Source organism: Rana temporaria, chromosome 3 (genome assembly GCF_905171775.1).
Source record: "Rana temporaria chromosome 3, aRanTem1.1, whole genome shotgun sequence".
In the NCBI taxonomy this organism is placed as follows: Eukaryota; Metazoa; Chordata; class Amphibia; order Anura; family Ranidae; genus Rana; species Rana temporaria.
In genome coordinates, this window is record NC_053491.1 from 49,517,781 (window position 1) to 49,544,240 (window position 26,460).

General features: G+C 45.2%; 1 protein-coding gene across 2 annotated transcripts in view; it reads left to right on the plus strand.

The window, feature by feature from the left end:
- Window positions 1–26,460, plus strand: part of IL16 (interleukin 16) — a 194,591-nt gene that overhangs the window by 21,823 nt on the left and 146,308 nt on the right. For both annotated transcript variants that reach the window (XM_040342549.1, XM_040342550.1), the window contains exon 2: window positions 23,786–23,862. The gene's annotated coding sequence lies outside the window, so the exon portion shown is untranslated. The remainder of the gene's footprint in view (window positions 1–23,785; window positions 23,863–26,460) is intronic.

Here is a 26,460-nt window from a genome sequence, read left to right on the forward strand (position 1 = left end):
TAAGCTTTGGGTCAGGGGGGATGGGAGTTGGGGGTTGCACACCCCGCACTCAGTACACAGCACACCCCTGAACTCTGCACTTTTTTGAACTCTGCACATAGGGTGCCACTGAACTCTGCGCTCTATACATAACACACTCCTGAACTCTGCACTCTGTACATAGGGTGCTACTGAACTCTAGACTCTCTACATAACGCACTGAACGTCCCAGTCCACCCTTGTGCTCTGCAATTCTTGGGGCGAGAGGTCTCCTCTCTACTGTCCCTTCTGCCTGGGGGGGGAGCTGTAAAATTCCGCCTGAGAAAAACATCTTATTTGCCTCATGGCAGAAATGACACTGGTCATACCTCTTTACAACTTTGAATTGTTTCAAACAAGATCAGTGAAAATATGTACTACTAAAGGCAGAATGCAATCTAATGATATAGAACTCATTCACAGAGAATTCCCACACACATGACAACATGACAAGAATGAGACAATCAGTTTATATAACAGAACAAGTGATGACACAGATCAATAAAGTTTTATGAATTAACACTTATAGAGGCAACGAAACCGTAAATGATATTATTAGTCATTCTGTAAGTACCTAGCATTATTCAGACTAATAAATGAAATCTAAAGTGACAGCTCCTTCAATGGCTTACTGTGTTACAACAGACAAAGGGCCAACTAGAGTAATTAAAACACTAAAGAATAAGGAATTCAATAATGGTAAGTTATATTATTGTGTGGGCGAGGAAATGAAACTGTAATACATTGGGGTTGATTTACTAAAACTGGAGAGTGTAAAATCTGGCGCAGCTCTGCATAGAAACCAATCAGCTTCCAGGGTTTTTGTAAAATCTTAATTGAAGAAGCTGAAGCTAGAAGCTGATTGGTTTCTATTAGGGTTGTCCCGATACCAGTATCGGTATCGGGACTGATACTGAGCATTTGCAGGAGTACTTGTACTCCAGCAAATGCCCCCGATGCCAGATCCGATACAATAAAGCGAACACCCCCCCACCGCCGCCGTCGTCGCCGCAATGCTGCCGCATACCGCAACGCCCCCGCCGCCTATTTAATCAGCGTGCGGAGAACATTACAGCTTTAATTTGAATAGCTGTCTATTCCGCGCCGCGTATAGACACTCCCCCTTGCTCAGGATTGGACGGGTGATCTGTCTATCAAACTGCAGATCACCCGTCCAATCCCGAGCAAGGGGGAGTGTCTATACGCGGCGCGGCGGGGAACAGACAGCTATTTAAATGAAAGCTGTAATGTTCCCCGCACGCTGATTAACTAGGCGGTGGCATCTAGGTATGGGGGGACATGGCTGCATATATGGGGGACATGGCTGCATATGTGGGGACATGGCTGCATATGTGGGGAAACATGGCTGCATATGTGGGGACATGGCTGCATATGTAGGGGACATGGCTGCATATGTGGGGGACATGGCTGCATATGTGGGGGACATGGCTGCATATGTGGGGGACATGGCTGCATATATAGGGGACATGGCTGCATATATAGGGGACATGGCTGCATATGTGGGGGACATGGCTGCATGTGTGGGGGACATGGCTGCATTTGTGGGGACATGGCTGCATATGTGGGGGACATGGCTGCATATGTGGGGGACATGGCTGCATATGTTGGGAACATGGCTGCATATGTGGGGGACATCGCTGCATTCGTGGGGGACATCGCTGCATTTGGGGACACATTTAAATAAAAGTATCGGTATTCGGTATCGGCGAGTACTTGAAAAAAAGTATCGGTACTTGTACTCGGTCCTAAAAAAGTGGTATCGGGACAACCCTAGTTTATATGCAGAGCTGCGCCGGATTCTGAGACTCTCCAGTTTTAGAATATCAACCCCATTAAGCACTGGAGCAGTAGCCTTTATTCATTTATTTTTTATTGTATTTTATTTTACTTTTCTTTTTTTTGCCATCAACACATGCTATACTTTGCAATATTAAACCCCAATATTTTATATATTCCAACTTACCATTTCCTAAATGCAGGGGCTGCATTTGTTTTCCTTTATTCCTTTATTTTTACCTGGTGATATGGCCAGTAACTTATTTTTCAACTTCCATTAACAGACCAAGCTGTCAAAAGTAGCAGTTAAGCCGCGTACACACCATCGGTCCAAACCAATGAAAACGGACCGAAATTCAGTTTCATCGGTCCAAACCGTCCGTGTGTATGCCTTTTGTCCTTCGGACAAAAATTAGAGAACTTGCTTTAAAATCGAACCGATGGACCGCTGACCGATCGGTCCAAATCGATGGTTAGTACTAGGGTTGTCCAGATACCGATACTAGTATCGGTATCGGGACCGATACCGAGTATTTGCGGGAGTACTCGTACTCGCGCAAATGCTCCCGATACCTAAATAGAATACTTTTTTTGTATTTATCAACATGTTCTATGAAAATTCTTTGAGTTTTTTACTACTGCGTGACAAGCAAATAAAACATTTTTATTCATTTTTACTCATTTTTATTCTTTTATAATGTCTTGAGTTAGAGTTCTTCATAATTCTAAAGAAAATATCCTTAGTCTGTATTGTGGTTTGAAAACTGTCACATGACATTTAAAAAAAGTATCGGTATTCGGTATCGGCGACTACATGAAAAAAAGTATCGGTACTTGTACTCGGTCCTAAAAAAGTGGTATCGGGACAACCCTAGTTAGTACACAAAAGCATCGGTTCAAAACCTGCGCATGCTCAGAATCAAGTCGACGCATGCTTGGAAGCACTGAACTTAGTTTTTTTCAGCACGTTGCGTGTTTTACGTCACCACGTTCTGACCCGATCGGATTTTGAACTGATGGTGTGTACGCACATCAGTCCATCAGGCCGCTTCAGCGGTGAACCGATGAAAACGGTCCGTCGGACCATTCTCATCGGATGGATCGACCGTGTGTACGCGGCCTTAGAGGTTTGCGACAAACCATTTAACACTGACAAGGGTGCTTACAATGATCAGCTTTGATTCATTTATGTAAAACCTTATTCCGCGTACACACGACCGTTATTCATGTCATGGAAAAACGTCGAGTAAAAATGCTCTGGCGCCTACACACGACCGTTTTTCACGACCAATTTAAAAATGGCATTACACTACCCTCCTCCCCAGAGAGACAATGCTGCTGTCCAATGTGTCTCTTTTGCACCTTCATCCATAATGGAGACACTCTAATACAGGAGGAGGATGCCGGATCACCAGGTGAACATAAAGGAAATAAAGCCTGAAAAAAAAAAAAAAACTGATGCAACCATCAAAATGTAACCACTTCCAGCCCAAGGACGTCATATGACATCATTCAGATATCCTCGTTTTTAGTCGGCGATTCTGTGCACCATAAGACTGATCATAGTGGCAGTTCCACCGCTTGATCATTTTTACCAGCGACAGGAGGGGACAACCCCTGCCACCACCATCCGATGCTTCTCCGAGCTCTCCTGTGCCATCGGGGACCCAGAAAAAGAATCGGCCGCAGCCAGATGACGACCATAGAGATTTTTTAGAGAAGTTTTTTAAATACTCAGACCAGCCCGCCTGGCACCAACAACCATGCCACGTTCAAAGTTCCCTTTCTTCCCCATTCTGATGCTCGGTTTGCACTTCAACAAGTTGTTTTCACCACGTCTAGATGCTTAAATGCACCGTCTCCCTGTGATGTCATTGACCGGTGCATGCTGGGCCACCAACGTCACAGGGGGGTGGTGCCACCTGACACTGCCCCTGTGCTGTTTAAGATATGTCACATGGTGGAGCAGGCAGACCACAGAAATGTTTGTTGTGAGCGGAGCTTCTTTTTTTTTCCTGGGTCCGGTAGTCGTGATTGACAATGAATCTACATCGGGGGATTTTTTTTTTTTAATAAAGGACTTATAAAAAAAACATACTCATTCATATGGGGGGGATCTGGGGGGCTTCCAGATTCCGATAAGCACCCTGCCTGCAGGCCCCCACAACCCCAGCCCAGGGTTGTGGGGAAGAGGCCCATGTCCCCATCAACATGGGGACAAGGTGCTTTGAGGCCTGGTATAGATTGGGGGGAACCCCACTCCATTTTTTTGGTGATTTTTTTTCTGCCAATTATTTTTTACATTCAGCTTTCACTGGCTTTCCGGCATGCTTCTTAGAAACCAGATATATACAGTGTATTTAAAGAGAAAGAAATGCAAAATGCATTAAAACTGCATGAAAAAAAAAAGCATCAAAAAATGTGGGTTTAAAACGCCTGAAAACGACATCAACCACATAGATGTGAACCTAGACTAGACTAAAGCTAGACTTCCATTTAGGAAGAACTCAAGACAAAAGTAGATTTTTCAGGGTACTGCTTGGTCACAATTAAGATGTTGCTCATAGTTCCAAATAAACCCTAACATTACATTACTTCCGATTGGTTATGTGAGAAATTTTGGGATGGTCACAAGAGAATCATGCCCTATATTTTCTTTTCCTGTCATTAATTAAGATAATTTAGGTCCATAAGACCTCTTTACCAATTTAAACCATGGTGGAACCAACCTGTTTGCCTGCTGGATCAAGATAGATTTGGGAGTATCCGAATACCCACGAATCTACAATCTAATAATGGATGATGGTTTTGATCAGCCACTTTGCTGCTGGGCCTTTAAAGCTGATTAGCATAGACCCACAGTTATTGTAGGCTCATTTTAGATAAACAACTTATTAAACAAAACTTTTATTTGTGAGTTATGAAGTGCAGTATTGAAATGTCCTGCCCTGTACTCTGCAGCCTACTACACAAGGGACGCCATTCAGCCTCCCACAGCCTGTGGTCTCCACAAGTCATATTTAGAATGCCTGCCCTCTTATACAAAGGACTTTCTTTGTTAATCATCAGACCATGTGCATTTGGGCCATATGACAGCCTGTGAGAGATTAAAGAACATTCAGAATAGTGCCTCTTGTCAGGGTCAGTTTTATTTTGTTTTGCAGAGAAAATTGTTGGAGTTTTCCGATCAATCCAGGAACTGGATCCAGAAATATCTCATTTATCTCTGGTTCATTATGCCGGAAAATGGAGAAAGAAAACAGACATGTTGCTGCAATGGATTCCAATCCTAATGGCTTTAGTAGACGAGAAGCCATGACATTCTTGTATTTATTCAGCATATCTATATTAACCACTTAAGACCCGGACCTTTAGGCACTGCGGCACTGCGTCGCTTTAACTGACAATTGCGCGGTCCTGCGACGTGGCTCCCAAACAAAATTGGCGTCCTTTTTTTCCCACAAATAGAGCTTTCTTTTGGTGGTATTTGATCACCTCTGCGGTTTTTATTTTTTGCGCTATAAACAAAAATAGAGCGAACATTTTGAAAAAAATTCAATATTTTTAACTTTTTGCTATAATAAATATCCCCCAAAAAGCTATATAAAAAAAAATTGTCAGTTTAGGTCGATACGTATTCTTCTACCTATTTTTGGTAAAAAAAAATCACAATAAGCGTCTATCGATTGGTTTGCGCAAAATTTATAGCGTTTACAAAATAGGGGATAGTTTTATTGCATTTTTATAAAAAACATTTTTTACTACTAATGGCGGCGATCAGCGATTTTTTTTTTATGACTGCGACATTATGGCGGACACTTCGGACGATTTTCACACATTTTTGGGACCATTGTCATTTTCACAGCAAAAAATGCATTAAAAATGCATTGTTTACTGTGAAAATGACAATTGCAGTTTGGGAGTTAACCACAAGGGGGCGCTGAAGGGGTTAAGTGTGACCTCATCTGTGTTTCTAACTGTAGGGGGGTGTGGCTGTAGGTGTGACGTCATTGATTGTGATTCCCTATATAAGGGAACACACGATCAATGATGGCGCCACAGTGAAGAACAGGGAAGCTGTGTTTACACACAGCTCTCCCCGTTCTTCAGCTCTGGGGACTCCAGCGGCGATCGGGTCCGCGGGTCCCGCACCCGCGGTCACGGAGCTTCAGACCCGGACACGGCTGGGCACTTAAAGAGGACGTACCTGTACATGCTTGTGCCCAGCCGTCATGGGCATCCGCTCCATAGGGCAAGGGGGGGCAAATGACCCCCCCCTGGAAAATCAAGAAGGTGTTGAAGAGTCTCGCGGGCGCGGGCTATCTGAGCAGTCCTGGGTCGGATGTCACACAGGCACATCGAGCAGAGTGAAGCCGCCTCCCCCTCCAGTGTTTATGTGTACACAGGGGAAGGGAACCTGCTGCCTGTGCTGCGCTGATGGCTGATCTGAAGTACTGAATGGGATGGGGAGGGGGGTCTGTCTGTGCTGAAGGGGGGGGGATTGTGCTGAATGGGGGGTCCATCTGTGCTGAAGGGGGGTCTGTGCTTAAAGGGGGTCATCTGTGCTTAAGGGGGTCTGTGCTGAATGGAGGGGTCTGTGCGGAATGGGGAGTCCATCTGTGCTGAATGGAGGGGTCTGTGCATAATGGGGGGTCCATCTGTACTAAATGGAGGGGTCTGTGCATAATGGGGGGTCCATCTGTACTGAATGGAGGGGTCTGTGCATAATGGGGGGTCCATCTGTACTGAATGGGGGGGGGTCTGTGCTGAAGGGGGGTCTGTACATTCTCTAGGCTATATTTATATGGGCATTGAGTGAAGCTGAATTGTCTCAAGAGCTATTTCACACTGCCAGCTGGCCGCGTTATCGGTAAAGCGCCGCTAAAGCGGCATTTTACTATCGTTTTAGCTGCGCTATTCGGCTGTTAGCGTTTGAAGAAAGGGTTAAATGCGACTGTATCGTCGCTGCCGAAGTGCTCCCCCCTGAAAAAATTTCAGTGGATGCCAATGCCAGCCGTGCCATTCTGCCGACGTATATGTGCAGGAGGCGGTCCTTAAGTGGTTAAACCATGGATTCCTAAAACTTTATTATATGGAAATTTTAATTTATAGGCTTATTTCAAGGGAATCTCAACCCAAGAATAAACATATAATATATTGCAGCTTATCAGTCCTTAGATGTGGGGGTGGTGGCACTAGTAGGATGGTGTGTATTCGGTTTTATGTTTCAAGTGTCTTTTAACCACTTCAGCCCCAGAATTATTTACCCCCTTTCTGACCAGAGCATTTTTTGAGATTCGGCACTGTGTTGCTTTAGCTGACAATTGCGCGGTCGTGCGAAGTGATACCCAAACAAAATTTACTTCTTTTTTCCCCACAAATAGAGCTTTCTTTTGGTGGTATTTGATCACCTCTGCGTTTTAATTTTTTTGCGCTATAAACAATAAAATAAAACCGTTTAAAAAAAAAAAAACAATATTTTTTACTTTTTGCTATAATAAATATCCCCCAAAAATATATAAAAAAACATTTTTTATCCTTAGTTCAGGTCGATACGTATTCTTCTACATATTTTTGGTAAAAAAAAAACAGTAAGCGTATATTAATTGATTTGTGCAAAAGTTATAGCGTCTACAATTTATTTTTAATAGTAATCTGGGATTTTTATCAGGACTGCGACATTGTGGCGGACACATTGGACACTTTTGACACTATCTTGGGACCATTTTCATTTATACAGCGATCAGTGCTATAAATAGTCACTGATTACTGTATAAATGACATTGACAGGGAAGGGGGTTAAACACTAGGGGGCGATCCAGGGGTTCAGTGTGTCCTAGGGAGTGATTCTAACTGTGGGGGGATGGGCTACCACTGACATGCCAGTAGATCCATGTCATGTCACTAGGCAGAACAGGGAAATGCCTTGTTTACATTTACATCTCCCTGTTGTGCCTCTCCTCACCGCAATCGCGGTCCGCCAGCGAACATCGAGTTTGCGGGGTCCCGCGAGCACACTCCCTAGGCATGTGGTGCGCTCGCTCGCTAGGCGGCAAATTCAAAGGGACATACAGGTACTCCCATTTGCCTGCCCATGCCATTCTGCCAATGTATATCGGCGGTCGGGAAGCGGTTAAGTAATTAAATTCCTGCCTTAGGGTGACTGTGTTTACTCACCATACTGTATTTATGATGGGGGTAGTGTTGTCAGCCTAGGATAGAAAGTGTGTTAGGACTACAGAACACTTTCACTACTCCTGATCCCCCTAGCATAGGTAGCCCACACAGAGCTTTTTAGTGCAGCATTGTCAGCTCATTACAGGTTTAGAGCTTTCTTAATTTTTGGTAAGATCAAAAGATATTTTTGCATTTATAGAGCAGATATAACCATGGCCAGGACAAAGAAGAGGGCAGGAGAAGCAGCCCCCCTGGGTGCATCATCATTACCCGAGGTGGGGGAAGGAGGGTGCTCAGCAGGGCTCAAGTCCTGCGGGAACGCGTGGGAACGGAGTTCCTGCACTTTTTTTACAGCAGGAACTCAGTTCCCTTTGCAGGACTAGAGCAGCCGAGCCGCCCGAGCCAATCCTTCACTGAGCGACGATGCCCAGCTTGACTCACTGTCAGGGGCAGGCGAACCTTAGTAATCTTTTATGTTACTGACTGCTTCCTGTATATGGATTCATCGGTAGTGTGCGGGTATTCCGTCACTTCCTCGATGCCGCAATGTCTCCTGGGATCTTTTGTCATTGTTCCCAGGAGACATTGCGGGATTTAGAAAGAACTTGCTTAAAAAAAAAACATGCGGTTTAGTAATTATGCATATGAGCGTATCATTTTTTTTTTTGGGTGGGGGAGTGGATCTTGGGTGGGAGTTCCCACACTTTTTTCCCCAGGACTTGACCCCTGGTGCTCAGTGAGCATCCCGCTACATGAATGTTCGAGATTGGTGGTGGGCAACTAGTGAACCATCGCCTTTGTTCTACCTGGCTTTCAGTTTGCTCTAACAGTTACTGTTTATACACTTTTCTCCATCATGGCCACTCTCTGCTCACCTCACCCCAGCCAACATGAAAAACAGACATAAGAAACCACCCACCCACTCACCCCCAGCTGCTAGAAAGCAAGCAAGTGACTATGTATACACAGTGCAACCTGCAAGCTAACTATAGGCAGTCAGTGCATTGGGGGAAAGGAGGAGGATGAGCGTGTTAGAGCAGACAGGATTGGTACACCCATGAAGTACATGCATTAGCAGCAGGCCATGTGGGTTCGTATTTTTGCTCTGGGCACTGGAAAACCCCTTCCCAGCACTGGATATAACAAAGCACTTTCAATGTTATATTTAACAGGCCAGAAGTGATCAAGTAAGAACCAAATCGGAAATTGCTTTATTGACAAATCTAGTTAACTGCAAGCTTATTTCTTATTGGTTAATAAATGCACATCATCGCAGTGCAAATTTACTTGAGACCTTTTATAAAACACTATGGGGCAGATCCACAGACAGAGTACGCCGGCGTATCTACTGATACGCCGGCGTACTTTCAAATTACCGGTGTCGTATCTTTAGTTTGAATCCTCAAACCAAGATACGACGGCATCTGGGTTAGATCCGACAGGTATACGTCATCGTACGCCTTTCGGATCTAAGATGCAATACTTCGGCATCCGCTGGGTGGCGTTCAAGTCATTTCCGCGTTGGATATGCAAATTAGCTATTTCCGACGATCCACGAACATACGCGCGGCCGTCGCATTCTCTTACGTCATCTCTAGTTGGCTTTTTCCGGCGTATAGTTAAAGCTGCTTTTTTGCGGCGTATAGTTACATTTGCCATGTTAAGTATGGCCGTCGTTCCTGCGTCAAAATTTGAATTTTTTCCTTTTTTTCGACTCATTTCGCGCAATGCACGGCAGGAAATTTAGGGACGGCGCATGTGCAGTTAATTCGGCGCCGGGACGCGCTTCATTTAAATGAAACACGCCCCCTACTCGCCAATTTTAATTAGGCGCCCTTACGCCGCGAGATAGACTACGCCGCCGTAACTTACGGCGCGAATTCCTTGAGGATTCGAAGTTGAAAAATTTCAGTTACAGCGGCATAGCGTATCTCCCATATGCTGCGCCCGTGCAGATCTCTGTGGATCTGCCCCTATATTTTTTATCACTGGACCTAGGATTCAAAACGTTTGGTCAACTCTTCGAACATTCACACATTTACAGTCAATTGTTGGCATCCCAGAAATTTTTCCAGAAAATCAAGTATTTCTCACAGAAAAGTATTGCAGTAACACATGTTTTGCTATACACATATACACACATATTCCCTTTGTGTGTATTGGAACAAAACAAAAAAAGGGATGAAAAAAGGCAAATTGGACATAATGTCACACAAAACTCCAAAAATAGGCTGGTCAAAATTCTTGGCACCCTTAACTTAATATTTGGTTGCACACCCTTTGGAAAAAATAACTATAATCAGTCGCTTCCTATAACCATCAATAAGCTTCTTACACCTCTCACCCGGAATTTTGGACCACTCTTTCTTTGCAAACTGCTCCAGGTCTCTCTTATTGGAAGGGCGCCTTTTCCCAACAGCAATTTTAAGATCTCTCCACAGGTGTTCAATGGGATTTAGATCTGGACTCATTGCTGGCCACTTTAGAACTCTCCAGCGCTTTGTTGCCATCCATTTCTGGGTTTTTGACGTATGTTTGGGGCCATTGTCCTTCTGGAAGACCCAAGATCTCGGACGCAAACCCAGCTTTCTGACACTGAGCTCTACAGTGCAACCCAAAATCCTTTGGTAATCCTCAGATTTTAAGATGCCTTGCACACATTCAAGGCACCCAGTGCCAGAGGCAGCAAAACAACACCAAAACATAATTGAACCTCCACCATATTTCACTGTAGGTACCGTGTTCTTTTTTTTGTAGGCCTCATTCCATTTTCGGTAAACAGTAGAATGATGTGCTTTACCAAAAAGCTCTATCTAGGTCTCATCTGTCCACAAGACGTTTTCCCGGAAGGATTTTGGCTTACTCAAGTACATTTTGGCAAACTGTATTCTTGCTTTTTTATGTCTCTGTGTCAGCAGTGGGGTCCTCTTGGGTCTCCTGCTATAGAGTTTAATTTCATTTAAATGTCGACGGATAGTTCGCGCTGACACTGATGCTCCCTGAGCCTGCAGGACAGCTTGAATTTCTTTGGAACTTGTTTGGGACTGCTTATCCACCATCCAGACTATCCTGCGTTGCAACCTTTCATCAATTTCTCTCTTCCGTCCACGCACAGAGAGATTAGCTACAGTGCCATGGGTTGCAAACTTCTTGATAATGTTGCGCACTGTGGACAAAGGCAAATCTAGATCTCTGGAAATGGACGTGTAACCTTGAGATTGTTGATATTTTGCCACAATTTCTCAAGTCCTCAGAGACTTCTCTTCTCCTCTTTCTGTTGTCCATGCTTAGTGTGGCACACACAGACACACAATGCAAAGACTAAGGGCTCTTTCACACGTCCGTTCCGTTCGTCCGTTTTTTGGACGTCCGTTAACGGACCGCAATGCTTCCCTATGGGTTAACGTCCGTTAGCGGATGAGCATCCGCTAACGTCCGTTAGCATCCGTCTGCGTTAAGACGAAGAAAACCCTATTTTTCTTCCGTCAAAAAAACGGAACGGACGAAAAACGGATGATCCGTTTACCATCCGATCCGCCGTTTGGTATGAATCCTGAGGGGGAAGTCCCCGCCGGATTTTAAATAAAAATCCGGCATGGTTTCCCCCCCTCGGGAGCATACCGGGCCCTTAGGTCTGGTATGGGTTGTAAGGAGACCCCCCCTACGCCGAAAAAAACGGCGTAGGGGGTCCCCCTACAATCCATACCAGACCCGTATCCAAAACACGCTACCCGGCCGGCCAGGAAAGGAGTGGGGACGAGCGAGCGCCCCCCCCCCCCTGAGCCGTACCGGGCTGCATGCCCTCAACATGGGGGGGTTGGGTGCTCTGGGGCATGGGGGGCGCACTGCGCCCCCCCCACCCCAGAGCACCCTGTCCCCATGTTGATGAGGACAGGGCCCCTTCCCGACAACCCTGGCCGTTGGTTGTCGGGGTATGCGGGCGGGAGGCTTATCGGAATCTGGGAGCCCCCTTTAATAAGGGGGCCCCCAGATACCAGCCCCCCACCCTAAGTGAATGTATATGGGGTACATCGTACCCCTACCCATTCACCTGGAGGCAAAAAGTTAAAGTTAATAAACACGACACAAGGGTTTTTAAAATAATTTATTAGTCTGCTCCGGAGGCCCCCCCTGTCTTCTTTATTAGCTCTTTCACCAGGGGGGGGGCTTCTTCTTTGACGTCTTCGGGTGGGGGCCGCTCTTCTTCGCCGCCGTCTGGTTCTCTTCCACCGCCGGGGGGGGGGTCGCTTTTATAAAAGCGCCCCCCCCCCCGGCGGGTTTCCTCCAACGTCTTTGGCGGGGGGTGGTGTGCTTCTTCTTCCACTATCCGGGGGTCTTCTCTGCTCTCCGGGGGTCTTCTATGTTTGCCGCTCTCCGCTGTTGACTCGGCGCACCCCGGTTCTTCCTCCCGCTGTCCGGTGCCTTCTCCTTCAGCGCTGAACGTCTTCTTCTTCTTCTTCCGTGCTGTGACGTCGTCTTCTTCTTCTTCTCTTCTCCCGATGTTGACACGTCGCCTCTTCTCGCTGCAGTGACGGGTGCGCGGCTTGCATCTTACTTATATAGGCCTCACAGTCCCATCATGCTCCGTACCTACCCATGTGATGCCTACCCACGTGGGTAGGTACCGGAGCATGATGGGGCTGTGAGGCCTATATAAGTCCGATGCAAGCCGCGCACCCGTCATTGCAGCGAGAAGAGGCGACGTGTCAACATCGGGAGAAGAGAAGAAGACGACGTCACAGCACAGAAGAAGAAGACGTTCAGCGCTGAAGGAGAAGGCACCGGACAGTGGGAGGAAGAACCGGGGTGCGCCGAGTCAACAGCGGAGAGCGGCAAACATAGAAGAAGACCCCCGGAGAGCGGAGAAGACCCCCGGATAGCGGAAGAAGAAGCACACCACCCCCCGCCAAAGACGTCGGAGGAAACTCGCGGGGGGGGGGGCGCTTTTATAAAAGCGACCCCCCCCGGCGGTGGAAGAGAACCAGACGGCGGCGAAGAAGAGCGGCCCCCACCCGACACCCGAAGACGTCAAAGAAGAAGCCCCCCCTGGTGAAAAGAGCTAATAAAGAAGACAGGGGGGGCCTCCGGAGCAGACTAATAAATTATTTTAAAAACCCTTGTGTCGTGTTTATTAACTTTAACTTTTTGCCTCCAGTACCCCATATCCATTCACTTAGGGTGGGGGGCCGGTATCTGGGGGCCCCCTTATTAAAGGGGGCTCCCAGATTCCGATAAGCCTCCCGCCCGCATATCCCGACAACCAACGGCCAGGGTTGTCGGGAAGGGGCCCCCTGTCCTCATCAACATGGGGACAGGGTGCTGTGGGGGGGGGGACGCAGTGCGCCCCCCCTGCCCCAGAGCACCCAACCCCCCCATGTTGAGGGCATGCAGCCCGGTACGGCTCAGGAGGGGGGGGCGCTCGCTCGTCCCCACTCCTTTCCTGGCCGGCCGGGTAGCGTGCTTTGGATACGGGTCTGGTATGGATTGTAGGGGGACCCCCTACGCCGTTTTTTCGGCGTAGGGGGGGGGTCTCCTTACAACCCATACCAGACCTAAGGGCCCGGTATGCTCCTGAGGGGGGAACCCATGCCGGATTTTTATTTAAAATCCGGCGGCGACTTTCCCCTCAGGATTCATACCAAACGCCGCACACGTGTAGAATTGGCGGGAATCCAAGTCGGATCTCCCGTCGCTTCTATGACGTGCTTGCTGGAATGTGCTTTTACTATTCCAGCGAGTGCGAGATGTCGGCACCCTGTCGCCGAGAATTAGCGCGATGCCGTCGTGCTAAAAACACATTCTCGGCGGCAGGCACTGTATGTAAAAAGCCCCCCCAAAAAAAAAAAAAAACGGATGAAAAAACGGATGGAAAAACTGATGGAAAAACTGATGAAAAACTGACAAAAAACGGACGAAAAACGTATGGAAAACCGGATCAACTTATGAAAAAAAAACTGATCTAAAAAACTGAACTGACGTGTGAAAGAGCCCTAAGTGAACTTCTCTCCTTTTTATCTGCTTTCAGGTGTGTTTTTTATATTGCCCACACCTGTTACTTGCCCCAGGTGAGTTTAAAGGAGCATCACATGCTTGAAACAATCTTATTTAGCCACAATTTTGAAAGGGTGCCAAGAATTTTGACCAGCCCATTTTAGGAGTTTTGTGTGACATTATGTCCAATTTGCTTTTTTTCTCCCTTTTTTTGTTTTGTTCCAATATACACAAAGGGATTAAACATGTGTATAGCAAAACATGTGTTATTGCAATACTTTTCTGTGAAAAATACTTGATTTTCTGGAAAAAAATCTGGGGTGCCAACAATTTTGGCCATGACTGTATGTTTATGAACATTTATGTATTAATTGTCAGTGTTAACTATGCTACATTATGCTATTCCGGCTTTTGACTATTGAGTCATCCAAGTTGCCCTGCACATGTCTGTATTCTATATATTGCAAAATACGGCAATAATTCACTCAGAGATAGTCTCTGGTTATAGTCCTCCATATTCTTGTTCCATTACAAAGCCACATTCTGAGCATAAAATAATTTAGAGCATGCTTTTCAAAAACCCCAAAACCATTAACTGGATGAATGTTTTACGTATGGGTTTGGTGCGTCTACTGTTTTCACCAAGGAGCTTTCTAGATGAAGGTTTTCACCTGAAAAGCTCCTTGCGTTTATAATATAAAACATAGTGCATAATACATAAAATAACTGTTTTGTCTCACCTGCCATATCTGCTTAGGTTGTTACAATTCGGGAAAAAACTATAAAGGACCATTCTGGAATTTTGTAAAGATGTTTTGCCATATTTAATCCTGGCATCTTGCCACTTCTGTGTTCTGTGTTTTCCTTCTATGCTGCAGTCAAGAGGATAGAGTAGAGACAAAGACAGTTTGGCTGCCTACCCAATACTCTCCAGGGCTAATGGACATGCAGATGAAGTATTATGTGGCAAAGCGTTAAAGCTCGTACACAATATAAGAAAAAAAAAGCCTTAGTCATATGAGAATTTTTGTACGAATTTTCATTCATCATTTCCGATTTGATGTGAAACAACGAGGAAAATCGGATGATCATTTGCCTGATTTTCTTATAGTGTGTACCCCACTTTACAAGCATTGCAAGCTAGTCACAGAAAGAGACATTCCTATGTACCATATCTAACACCCCTACCCCCTTGCACCATTTCAAATTGAAAAGCATGGAAAGCATGGAATGCTTCCAAATCATTCATCTTCCCACTTACTGTTATAATAATTATGGGGCCGGTGGAGAAGGTAATATGTTGTAGGTTGTAGGTTTTCAAGTTCTCACTTGTGTAAGAGAAATGAGCATTGTGGTACTACAAGACATGGAATTCTTGGCCTTTTGGCTAAGATCAAGTGTAGTTTTCATCCTTAATGGTGTCCAGTAGGGGTGCTCTGCCATCATTCTGGCCTTCTGGCTGGGACAGCTGGCTGTATAGTATCCCTGTTAGTATGACAGGGGGCCCCCTAGGGATCTTCCTTGGGAACAGAAACCTTAGTGTCCCTGGGCAGCGTAGACCAGGAGTAATTTCCTGGTGGAGGCTTCCAAGGGGCCTATTGCTTCCTGAGTTGAGCAGTACTACTAGGTCTGGCCAGGGGCTGGAGGGCAGAGATCCTGTGCTGTCAAGTGACCCCACTGTGTGCACTGGGCCATGACACCTTTGCTTTTTTCTGCAATGCATCTCATGGACTAGGCCTTTTGGAGACCAGGGAGATTTTTGTTACAGGCCATAGGGCCTAGTCAATGTGCTAGCACATGTATTGGCACTTTTTTTATTTTATATTCTCTCATTTATTGTTACTCTCCATGTGTTTCACCTGCACTTATGTATGTGTTCCTTTTTCACTCGGATGGTAGTATGTGGGTCTTTTAGGACTACCCTGAAGTCTAGGGGGGAAGATGTGTGGCCATTAGGTTCCTCATGGGCACCTGCACAGGGGGAACTAGGGGATGTGGAGGGCAAGTGACCCCCCTGAAGAATCAGGGATCGGCAAGGTGTCCGCACACTGGTGTCCGTGAGCAGAGATTGCAGGGTGTGCCACGGCCACTACTGACATTTTTCTGAGTCTGCTGCTCTCTGACTCACTGAGACCATCCCTCCCTCACCCTCAATGCGATGGCTCCTCCTGGCTCCAGCCCCTCCTGTGTACTGTGTGGAGAGAGATGTAGCACCCTGCTCCTGTTGAACAGGCGCTGCTGTAAATTTAGAGGGGGCCTGAGTCGTTATTTGGCTCAGACAAATGTGATTGAGGGCAATTTTCCCTCTGTTCCAGCTATAGCTGTGCTGGGAGTAACCACTATTGCTCGCTTTGGGGTGTTATTACCATCCCAGGCCAAGGGTGGCAGCAGCAAAGTCAGGGTGTATTGGGTGTTCCCCCTCGGCGGCGAATCAGTCGGAGTGGTCGCCCCGCTGTGCATGCTGGGGAGGGGTACTTAAGGGGCAGACGCCATTGGCTGGGGCCCGTTGTTCGCACCTCATGGCCCGCATGGCCTGGGGTGCGTGTTCCTGAATCCTGACTCTGGGACCACGTTGGTCCGGGGTTGCGGCTTCGCTTGGTAGGCCCAGTAATCAGACTGGGTCTGCATTTGCAAGGTGATCCTGTGCTGTCCGTCCTGCGGGAGGAAGCCACTTGATGAAGGAAGCCAGGGGAGGACCTATCCTGGAAAGGACCATGCAAGAGGCTGGTATCTTGGGAGAAGGCCTGGAAACTTCAACAAAGGATGCACCATACTCTGAGAGGCTTGACGGTGGTCGCCTGTCAGATCCTAAATTATACAAAGTTAAGCTGGAGAGATCCGGGTGCTGAATCCTGTGGCAGAGTATTCTGGACCAGAAGTGTCTCCTTATAAAGGAAGGTCTGTGGCAGAGACTGTACTTTTATTCCGTGTGCCATTCCAGCTGCTAGGTCAGTGAGAGGGACCTATCCGGGAGAGCAATACGCACTCTGGCTAGAGTGGCGACAAGAACTGTATGCTGGAAGCAGGAGTGTTTCCTATTTGTGATTATACACCTAAACCTACCTACTTACCCTTCCAACTTCTTTTCTACTAAGTTCTACAAATAAATCCCAAAATAAGTGTATTGCGTGGACAGTGGAATTCTTCAGACTCTCTTTACCACCCTGGACGGCGAGAAGATAAAGGTAACGTGCCACTCAAAATTACTCAGCAGCTCCTTCGGGGGTAGTGCTACACTTGCATGTCCCCCTCAGATCTACAGCAACTTCAATTCAATGTGTACATGAAGTGCACTTGTAGTGCAAAGTGGATTTGCCTTTAGTAAATAAACCCCTATGTTCCCCACCTAGTGGCTTGGTCTCCATCTTGAAACCAGCTGCTTGCGGTACAGAATTCATCTAAAGACCTAGCCTGGGGTCACGAGTGCAAGGCCTTGATAAACAGAAGTATGGTAGCTTCATATAGTAGGGCCTTCATATACAGTGTGAACGGCTATTGGAGTCTAGGGTATACTCAGTATTACCTGCTCAAAATGTTACAGAGACCAATGTCAGGGTGGATAGAAACATATGTAGCCACCGGCTGAAGAGGAGATGGGACACGGTTCTTCTGTAAGGGTTTGTGTGCATGGTGAACGTGTAAAAAGAGGGCCTGAGGGTGTTAATGTCTGCACAGAACAGTGAGTTAGAGTGCTACTTTAATGGCTTGTAGAAAGATCTGTGGCCCCTAAGGGGCAACCTCCCAACATGCTTAAAGGAGTTGTAAAGGAACATTTTTTTTTGCCTAAAATTAGTGGGCCGGATTCAGATAGATTCGTGTATCTATCTGCCGGCGTAACATATCTCCGATACGTTACGCCGCTGTAACTTTGGGCGCAAGTTCTGTATTCAGAAAGAACTTGCGCCCTTAGTTACGGCGGCGTAACGTATGTGTGGCGGCGTAAGCCCGCCTTATTCAAATGGGGATGTTGGGGGCGTGTTTTATATAAATTTGACTTGACCCCACGTTTTTGACGTATTTTTTGAACGGCGCATGTGCCGTCCGTAAATTATCCCAGTGTGCATTGCTCCAAATTACGCCGCAAGGACGTATTGGATTTGACGTGAACGTAAATTACGTAAAGCCGTATTCGCGAACGACTTACACAAACAATGTAAAAATTTAAAAACTCGGCGCGGGAACGACGGCCATACTTAACATTAGCTATGCCTCATATAGCAGGGGTAACTATACGCCGAAAAAGCCGAAAGTAAACGACGTAAAAAAATGCACCGGCGGGACGTACGTTTCTGAATTGCCGTATCTACCTAATTAGCATATTCCTTGCGTAAACATACGGAAGCGCCACCTAGCGGCCAGCCTGAAATTGCAGCCTAAGATACGACGGTGTAAGACACTTACACCTGTCGGATCTTAGGGATATCTATGCGTAACTGATTCTCTGAATCAGGCGCATAGATACGACCTCCCGCACTCAGAGATACGACGGCGTATCAGGAGATACGCCGTCGTATCTTGTTTCTAAATCTGGCCTAATGTCTGCAAGGTAGACAGACAGAATAGTGTAATGATTCTGTTAAAAAACGAGTAAATAACTATTAAATTCCTTCATCTATATCACCTCCGGCGTTCTGGTTTCTGTTCTCTCATTCACTTCCTGGTTTGCATCGCTCGTTCATGTAAGAACTACATTTCCCAGTATGCATTGCGGAACGCCCAGTAATCCACACCTCCTTGAAGTCTCTAACACGTAGAGAGCGTTCTGCCGCACAGATGTAGTTCCCAGGAGGGGGTGAGCACGTTACTGACCACCGCAGTAAAGCCTCCCTTCACGGTGGTCAGTAAAATCAGACAGGCAGGAAGTGAACAGAACAGAGAAGAAATAGAGCAAATTCTGAGCAAAAACGAATGAGGAAGTAAAAAGAGGAATGTCTGCAGGTAAAGGATGCTTATTATGAAAAAAAAAAACAATTCCTTTACAACCCATTTAAATTTGGTTGAACTAAATTTGACCTTGTTAAACACTTAAGCCAGCTACACACTCTTCGCATTTCAACCGGTTCCTGGTGAACTGCCTGAAATTTGCGTAGAAGGTGGTCCTTTCTAGTTCGGGTATTATGACAGCTGTTGGCAGTAAATAGAATGGATGGAGGAAGCTATTAGATTTTTTTTTTGTTGGCCAACAGAGTACCATTATTAGCAAATAGGCAAACCTCTGCACAGTTTTTAACTTTAGCCCCCACCTCACCAGTCTCTGTTATTTACATTGGTGTGGGTAGAAAATATATCCATGCCAAGGTACTTGCACTCTGGAATACTTTGGACTATTATCATATGGTGAAGATAGACCCTGATATGGTTTTCCTCAGATGCCTCATCTGCTAGCCTCTTGATTAGGCCTGTCATTAGCAGACCTTTTCAGATGTCAGTATGGCGTAACATGGGTGGAGAATTGACTTGGATGGCTTTCTTTTTTAGGTCAATGCCAAGGACATATTTATATTATGAAACTTCTGCTTTGTGGTCCCAGATTCAAAAGTAAAACGCACATTCCGTTTACAAGACCCTACAGTTATTATTTTAACAATTAATCAAGAAACTGACTCATTGTGCCATTTAACAAGCGCAGCAGTATGCCATTTAAGTTTTTGATCAACTTTTTAAAATTATATTTATTTCAGTTCTTGGCAAATAAAAACAATTTTCAGATGTTATGTGACTCTAGAGTAGTCAGATTGCAGAAGAAAAAAGGCTCATAAAAGCTTTTATTGATCCATCTTTTCAACAAAGACTGTATTTATAACTGGGCTGCCAAGAAAATCCAGTACATGCTAAGAACAAATTATTTGCTATGGTGCAGGCTTCCAACCCAAAGGACATTTTGTTAAAACACTGGAAAAATTAATTAATCATAGTCAATAATATCCTTAAAATACTTAAATATAATGATGACCCTTGGAGCTTAATAATGTAATGCATTAAACAATGCACAATTATTATCCAGACTGCAACACATTTGTTGCAAACAAAAATGAGAGATGCACAATGTATTTTTGTGTGACATGGTTGTAATCATGAGCAGTGGGAGAGTGCTTCCCACTACTGCTTGTTACTATTGGATGGGTTTGGGAGTGTACAGAAATGCAAGGTACAGACACGAGGGCTCATTTACTAATAGAGTTGAAATTCTTCGCTCACAAAAATTGTGTGAATGTTGAATTTATGTATCCTTTATTATTTACGTGAAAGCCACCTGCACATTATTGGGTATTCAAAGTGGATAAGAATTAGCTTTTCACATAATTGGATAATTTAGGTTGCATATTATTACCTAATGGTACTTAAAGTGTTTCTTACCCTGAAGAAAAAAAAAACATGCATGCATAACAGCACAGTGCTTGTGCTGTGTAATTTGGTCCTCTGTATAGCCTGAAATACCTGGCTGATCCTGCCTGGTTCTGCCCTCCCCCTGTAAACTGACCACATTTTATCATGGCTGCTGAGCCCTGACACTGTGGTCAGTTTATGTGCCTCTGTCCTCCGCTCTCTCCTCTCTCTATCATTGTTTGCAATACGGCACTGCGTCACTTTTACTGACAATTGCCCGGTTGTGCAACTTTGTAAACAAACAAAATTGATGTCCTTTTTTTCCCACAATATTTTTGACTTTTTGCTATAATAAATATCCCCCAAAAATATATAAAAAAAAATAATTTCTTTCTCAGTTTAGGCCGATATGTATTCTTCTACATATTTTTGGTAAACTAAAAACACAATAAGCATATATTTATTGGTTTGCGCAAAAGTTATAGGGCCAGATTCACATAGGTTAGCGGATCTTTAGATCCGCGTAACGTATGTGATTTAAGATCCGCCGCCGCAATTTTTTAAAGCAAATGCTAATTCACAAAGCACTTACCTCAAAACTTGCGGCGGCGTATCTTAAATCCCCCCGGCGAAATTCAAATTCCGCGGCTAAGGGGAGTGTAGTATTTAAATCAGGGTCGTCCCCGCGCCGATTTAACTCCGCATGCGCCGTCCGCGAATTTTCCCGGCGTGCATTGCTCCCATTGACGTCGCTAGGACGTCATTGGTTTCGGCGTGAACGTAACTTGCGTTCAGCGCTTTTGTGAATCGACATACGCAAACGACGTAAAATTTCAAAATTCGACACGGGAACGACGGCCATACTTAACATTGGCTGCGCCTCATAGAAGCAGGGGTAACTATACGCCGGAAAAAGCCGAACGCAAACGAAGTAAAAAAAACGCTGGGCGGTCGTTCGTTTCGGAATCGGCGTATCTCCTCATTTGCATAATCGTTGCGTAAATAAACCAAAACGCCACCTAGCGGCCGGCCTGGAATTGCAGCCTAAGATCCGACGGTGTAACACAGTTACACCTGTCGGATCTTAGGCACATCTATGCGTAACTGATTCTATGAATCAGTCGCATAGATACGACCGGCACAACTCAGAGATACGACGGTGTATCAGGAGATACACCGTCGTATCTCTATGTGAATCTGGCCCATAGTGTCTACAAAATAGGGTATAGCTTCATGCCATTTTTATTATCATTTTTTTTTTATTAGTATTGGCATCGATCAGCGATTTTTATCATGTGATATTATGGCGAACACATCGGACACTTTTGACACTATTTTGGGACCATTTTCATTTATACAGCGATCAGTGCTATAAAAATGCACTGATTACTGTGTAAATTATACTGGCAGGGAAGGGGTTAACCACTAGGGGTGAACAAGGGGTAAAGTGTAAGATGACCAGATTTTTAAAATGAAATCCGGGGACATATTTTTTTCTTTACTAGTAATGGCAACAATCAAGTAACTCTCTGCCCGTCGCCGCCCGCCTCACAGCCTCTAAAGTCTTAGGCCGCGTACACATGGTCGTTCCAAACCGATGAGAATGGTCCGACGGGCCATTTCCATCGGTTCACCGCTAAAGTGGCCTGATGGTCTGATGTGCGTATACACCATCATTCCAAAAACCGATCGGGTCAGAACGCGGTGACGTCAAACACGACGTGCTGAATAAAACGAAGTTCAATGCTTCCAAGCATGCACCGACTTGATTCTGAGCATGCGTGGGTTTTGAACCAATGCTTTCTGTACTAACAATCGGTTTAGACCGATCGGGCAGCGGTCCATCGGTTCGATTTTAAAGCATGTTTTAAAATTTTATACCGAAGGACAACAGACTGATGGGCTATACACACGGTCGGCTTGGACCGATGAAACTGAACCTCGGTCCATTCTCATCGGTTTTGTCCGACCGGGCCCCGGCTACTACTGGATGGGGAGCGGAGGAAGATCACTCCGCCAGGGAAGGCAAGGAGATAGGCAGGTGGCTGGCCAGGATTTGAGCCAAGGCAGAAGAACATGCGAGGGAAGCTGAATGGGCATGCGCCCGAAACTGAAGAAATATTCCCTCCGCTCCGACCAGCACATGATCATCAGAAAGGGGCACAGATAATGGGAAAAATACAACCCCCCTATGCTAGTAGGCATGGCGGAGCGGGGGTGTGTAATTCTATTTTTTTTATTTTAATTCTGCACTGACTTTCTTTGAAATTGCCCCTGCCCCCTATTAAATCCAATCTGGGGACAAAACCAGGGACAGACTTGGTCCGGGGACAGTGTCCTCAATCAGGGGACTGTACCCTGAAACTGGGGATGTCTGGTCACCCTAGTTAAGTGTGTCCTAGGGAGTGATTCTAACTGTGGGGGGGGCAGTAGATCTCTGTCATGTTGCTAGGCAGAACAGGGAAATGCTTTGTTTACATAGGCATTACCCTGTTATGCCTCTCCGTGAAACGATCGCGGGACACCGGCAGACATCGAGTACAGGTACGTTGCTTTGCACAGCCATGCTATTCTGCCAAAGTATATCGGCGTAAGCAGTGGTTAAAATATTTCTAAACCCAAAGTAGTAAAATCAGTCTGTATATGCAGTAAAGAATGCTTGTTATACTCACTGTGGAACCTAAGGGGTTAATCCTCTGCATTGTGTATATCAGTTGTTAGATCCTGTCTTCTCTGATCCCACCCCCATTTTTTTTACTATCTCCCAATTCATTTGTTGATAGCACAAAGTCCTAGGAGGCATTCTGCACATGTTAAGTTTGGTGAGTATTGCTAGAGAGTTTTATATTTTTTTGGGGGGTGGAGGGTGCATGTGATCAGCAAAAGGCTAATCAGCACTGTCCAGACAGAGGGGCAGGGGTCATGCAGCCCCATAGGACAGCCTGAGGAAAATGAAAAATCCTCCTACAAGCTTTAACCAGTGCCCGGCCAGACACAGAAAGTAGCAAGACTGTTATATACTGCTGATGAAAAAAGGTATTTAGCCGTTTATATTTACTAAAATAATTGCATTTCCATGTTCTGTGTACTGTGGGAGACCAGATATAATGAATGCAGGGTCCTGGGTTTAGTAACACTTTAAACTACAGTGATTGCTTCACTCACTGTGAATGCTTGGTAAATGTCAGCCTGACTGCTTGACAAATACCCCCCATGTCTTTCACTGAATAGATCAGGGGGAGAGACACCTCTAGCAACTCACACAGCCCTGAAGGGATCTTTAACTAGACAGAGGTAGTGAAAAAAATGCATGTTCTGTAAAAACAGTTACATGGAAGCACTTTGCATTAAAAGTTTATTTAAAAAAATAAAGATTTTATGCAACTATTGCACATATGATAGAGCAACCAGTTTACAATCTTGTAGATAATAATAAAAAGTTAAATAAACAAGACCATTATCATTTTTGTTCCAGGCAAATGAAGTTGAAACAGGCAATGGGTATCAAAGACTTCACAAACATGATTACTTTGCAGTTATGACGATTAAAAGGTGAGTTCATAGTTCCTTGCTGATATAAACAATGTACAGAACAACGTAAAGAAAAATCGGAATAATATATCTTTAAATATTTTCTTGAAAATGCCAATATGACTTGGTCCCTTCTAGGGTAGCCAAATTCTTGAGCAACTACTCAGAATTATGCTTCAGAGATTGCGCAGACAGGGGGACTTACTTTCATACCTGGTGGTTGTGCCCGATAGTTCAGAGATTTTGGTCAGAAATATTTAAAATAATTAATGTACTCACGAATAAAACGATCCCCATGGACCCAAAAACAGCTTTACTTAACCTAAAACCGGACAATATCCCGCACGCTCACTTCACCTTAACGAACCAGCTCCTAACGGCAGCTAAACAGACTATCGCGAAAGCCTGGAAATCTCCAAACTTACACTTAAATGAAGCTATTAACAGAATGAACATTGCTATGGTATATGCCAAGATGTCTGCTATTGAAGCTGACACAATCACCAGGTTTGAAAGCGTATGGATGCCCTGGCTGGATTATGTAACACAAAACACATTGAATGGAGAAGTTCTGAAGCCATGGTAGCCCAGTCATCTAGTTGGTGTCCGGCTCATTGATAAGCACAATGTTGGTAGACTCCCGTTCTGACCCTGCAGACCCCACCTACCCTCCCTCCCCCCCCCTTCTTTTCTTTCTTTTTCTTTTTCCCTCATTTCCTTTTCTATCCACCCAAGATCAATTTTTTCCTTAATCACCCATCTTTAACTAACAAATTAGATGTATAAGGATAGTCATGTAGTAACTTAGTAAACTTGTAGCCACGCGCTACCCAGGAAGTCTTAGAGCGGCAAAACATACTAAAGATCCTAGGGCTAGTAGCACTTAGCCGCAATTCCTGGAACGTTATTAGTTTTAGTATTGACATGTTCAACACCTCTTTGCTCCTAATTTACATGTTGTTTAATTCTTATACCATGAGAGGTGAGCAGGGCTAATTATAGGGCCATCTCTATCAATTTGCTTACGTTCTTATTTGTATACAGACTAGATTTGGAAACACTCTCTGTTTAGTACCATTTAATTTTATTATTATTGTTACCCGAATGTACACTTGTCTTTAATACTGTTCAATAAAAATATTTTGACAAGGAAAATGCCAATATAAAGTGGGAGCCAGAAGTCTACGGGATAGGAGGTCATGTCATAGTACAGAATCTTTATTCTCTTGGGGCCACTTTACAGCTGGCAAACTGTGTGTGACTTGATTATCTGAATGTAATGCAAGACATTGCTCAACTCAAGTAAAATGACAATTAATAAAAAATAAATTACATTAATATTTGTATTATTGTGCATAATCGGCACAAGCAGTAGAGAACCATCTTTAGTCTAGATCTGTGGAGTCATCCAGAGTTAAACTTTACCTCTGTGTAGGAGTTTCCTGTATTAAAGACAGGTCACTGCTGCCCTCTTTCCTTGTGCAGAGGGACTGGTCTTGTCTCCGCCCCCCAGTGGCGTCTCCAGCTTTCATATTTAGGGGGGGCACATGGGGGGACAGGGAAAAAAGTAGGGGGGCCAACTATAAAATGCAATTTTGTGTGTATATATATATATATATATATATATATATATATAAAATCTACTGGGGCCCTTTACTATGATCCCACAACGGGTCCTTTTACATGTTCTGTCGTGAGCTCCCTTCCTACTATACTGGGGCCCCCCAGGGTGGCAGAAAACAAGAGATATATGTCACCAGCACACCAAGAAAATATAAGGGTCCAAAGCAGTGGGAGAACTTTCAGGGTTGCAAAGGTTGTCTTGCCACCGGGGCCTGGTGTTCTGCCACTGTGGGGTTCCCCAGTTGTCCTGTCCCTGCTATTGACAGCGCTGGTCTGGCGTCTGTCTCCTTGGCAGGGGCGGCAGTCTATTAGGACCTAGTGCTGGTGACATTATGGGTGCATGCAGGGGAAGGCTGGCACTATTGGTTATAGAGAGCTGAGCCCCCAGCTGGTCACCTAGCAGCAGTAATGCTGTATAACCTTCTCTGTTGACATGCTGATCGGGATGTGATCCAGGTGATGCTCCCAGTCAGATCTAATAAACACAGTATTTATTAGCATCAAGAGTACAACCACATATATATATATGTAATCAAACGTATGTTCCGCAGCCATGTGGGCTCTATGCCTGTAAAGTGTGGGCTTTGATCAATAAAATCTCTGATATTTAACACTAGGATTTGACTGGGAGCATCACCTGGATTGCATCCCGATCAGCATGTCAGAGAAGCGCCACTGCTGCTAAGCAACCTGCAGGGAGCTCAACTGTCTACAACCAATAGAGATGGGCTCGGGTGTGTTTGAAATCCCACATGCCCGATCCCGCCAGGAAGCCGACACTCCACAGCGCTAATCACAGGCAGTGAGACATTTCCTGATCTGTGCAGCTGCGGACCGGGAAATGTCTCACTGCCTGTGATTAGCGCTGTGCAGTGTGGGCTTCCTGGCAGGCTCTGGCATGTGGAATTTTGAACATGCCCAGCCCATCTCTAACAACAAATTGTGCTGGCCCTCCTGTACATCAGCCCCATAAAGTAACCAGCTCTGGGTTCCAAT